Source organism: Penaeus monodon, chromosome 17 (assembly GCF_015228065.2).
Source record: "Penaeus monodon isolate SGIC_2016 chromosome 17, NSTDA_Pmon_1, whole genome shotgun sequence".
NCBI lineage: Eukaryota > Metazoa > Arthropoda > Malacostraca > Decapoda > Penaeidae > Penaeus > Penaeus monodon.
Genome location: NC_051402.1, coordinates 27,887,973 through 27,891,184, shown reverse-complemented (window position 1 = coordinate 27,891,184; position 3,212 = coordinate 27,887,973).

The following is a 3,212-nucleotide window of genomic DNA, read 5'->3' as shown; positions in this document are numbered from 1 at the left end:
AGATCGGGTTCGCCCTCTCCCAGGCGGAAAGTTTGCAATTTTATTTTATATATTATATAATATATATATTATAAATTAATAATATAATATATAATATACAAATATAATTTATTATTAATATATATATATATTTTGTTTGTTATATAATATATTATTTATTTTCAACACAATTATTACCACCCCACACACAACACAATATATATCTATATAAAATATTTTAGATATATATATATATATATATATATATAATATATATAAATATATATAATATATATATGTTTTGTGTGTTGTGTGTGTTCATTATATATATTTTTATATTATATATATATATATTATAATATTAATCATTATATAATATATTAATATATATATATATATATATTTGTTTTTTTTATATGGGTTTGTATTTAAATAATAATTATTATATAACACCCACCCAAAATATATAATGATAATATATTATTATATATTATATTTTATATCTATATATGATATATATTATTAAATATATATATATATACTTATATATATATATCAACGAACTGCATTGGGCTCGGAGTATGAATATATATAATATATATATATATATATATTATATATATTATATATAATATATATATAATATATATATATATTTTTTTATATATATATTTGTGTTGTGTGTTGTATATTATAGAGGTTTGTTTTGTATATAAAAAACAATATATATATTATATATACAACAAAAACAACAATATATTTTAGATATAAGATATAAAATATATATAAATAAAAATATATATATTATAATATATATATAGATAAATATAATAATATATAAAAAATAAAAAACATACAACAACACACACCACACACACAAAATATAAAATTATATGATATATATATTTTATATATATATATATATATATATTATATATATATAATATATATAATATAAGATATATAATTATATTATGGTTATAGGTATGTATATGTATTATTATTACCAGGTGTGTATATATACTATATATATATATATATATTATATATATAATATATACTATAATATATATAAAAAATAAAGAAATATATTAATATATATTAATATAATTAATATATAATATAACATATATATATAATAAATAGATCAAGATAAATTAAATAGTGCGTGGTGTGTTGGGGTGTGGTGTTTTGGTGCGTGGGGTGTGTATGTTTTATCATATTTATATACCTATATACGTATAGGGGTGTAATATATAATATATATATATATAATATATATATATATATATATATATAATATATATATATATAATTCATATAAACTCATAAACATCTAGATAAATATTATAAATATATATAATATATAATATATATAAAATATTATATATATAGTATATATATATATATAATTATATATATATTATATATATAATAATATATATTAAATGTATATATTAAATATATATATAATATATATAATATATATATATTTTATATTTTTAATATTAATATATATTTTTATATATGTATCAAATAGCCCATACGAAGAGGTAGGACTAATACGGCCGTGAATAATTTCCTGTTTATTCGCAATCGAATCAGAGACCAGTCGTATCTATATCATCAGTGCTGCAATAGTGAACCAAAATAATATGCATTAGACAACGAAACTATATTAATTAAAGAGGTTCGCAAAATTTTAAATAAAAAATATCAAATAACAAAAAAAGTGAGCAAAAGATAGGTATATAGGACAAACAGGTATATACATTGGAGAAAAAGGTATAGGTTATAGGACAAACAGGTATATACATTGGAGAAAAAAACAACTAAAACGAAAAACATTGGAAAAAAAATATGAAAAACTAACCAAACATGGGTGATAGTTAGGGGAATGGACAACGTTAACTAGTGAACAAGGTAGTTGCGGTAGAGTTGTTGTTAAGCTCCGGTTTCATCTTTCGGATCAACAAAGATTCCGAGATCATGAGGTCTAGGCGGGAGGAATGAGAGGATAGAATTTTAAAGTCTGTGTTGGAGAAAGGATGTGAGTGTTGGTGAGAGTGCTCTCTTATGGCCAAGAAAGATGGTCTGCTCAGCGGTAGTCCCGTACGAAAAGACTTGCCTTTGTGTTCCAATATGCGGTGACATAACCATCGTGAGGTTGACCTCACTTGGCAGTTAGGACAGGTAAATAGATATACTACATTACAACACAAATTAAAGTGGCATCCCGTAGGCTGTTTTAAGAAATTTGCAATATTTAGAATTACTGAAAACAAAAATGAATTTTATTTGCGGGTAAATTTTTTTGTAGGAGCGTTTTAATTGTTTTCTGACTTCAAAGCTCAATTTTCCCCAAAAAAATGGTAGTTTTACATATCTATGATCCCTTTTTACAGATGATACAACAGGTTGAAACTGAGAAATTTTTACAAAGAAAAACCCTTTTTTATTTATCAAATAGATACAATGGGGTTTTTCATTATTTGCAAAAGAATTTTTTAAAATTTTTTATTTATCAGAAAAAACCAATTCAAATAGTTATACCTATTATAATTTTTTATTGTTATTTTATAAAACATATATTTTAATAATATATACATGTGCGGTGGGTGTGGGTGGTTGTTGGCGTGGGATGATTTTACAATATTTTGATACCATATGGTTGTGTAATTTAATATTCAAAATTTTTATAATCTAAGTGTTTAATTAAGAAACTGAGGGAGGAAAAGGAGTTGTTGGGCCCGTAGAATTTTTCCAACCATTTGGCAGTTCTTTTTGGGGTCGGATTTTCACACGACTTTTGACCAACCTGACGGGACCCAGGTTTCCCTTGGGTGAGGGGATTTTTCAAGGGGCAAAACAGTCGGAAAGCCAGCCAGGGAGCCATTGGCGTACGCCCGAGGGCAGGGCAAAATTACATCTCCCTAGAGACATTGAACCTACTGTTAAAAGAAGAAGAAGAGACATTGGAGGCCACTGAATCGTGTCGCATAGCAATCAGGTCTTGCGTCGCTCTTTGGTGTGTAGAGCTCGGACACTGCTGAGAAGGAACAAAGGAACAGTTCATCAGGAATCTTGCTGAGGGGGTTGAAGGGCCATTTTTTGGTAAACGACCTTTTGCCCTGCCTAACCAAATCCTGAGAAAACTGAACTCTAAGCCCTCCTCGCAGATGACTGCAGTCTGACAGTGGTTAGACGGATCATCTCAGTCATGTTGGGGTTTG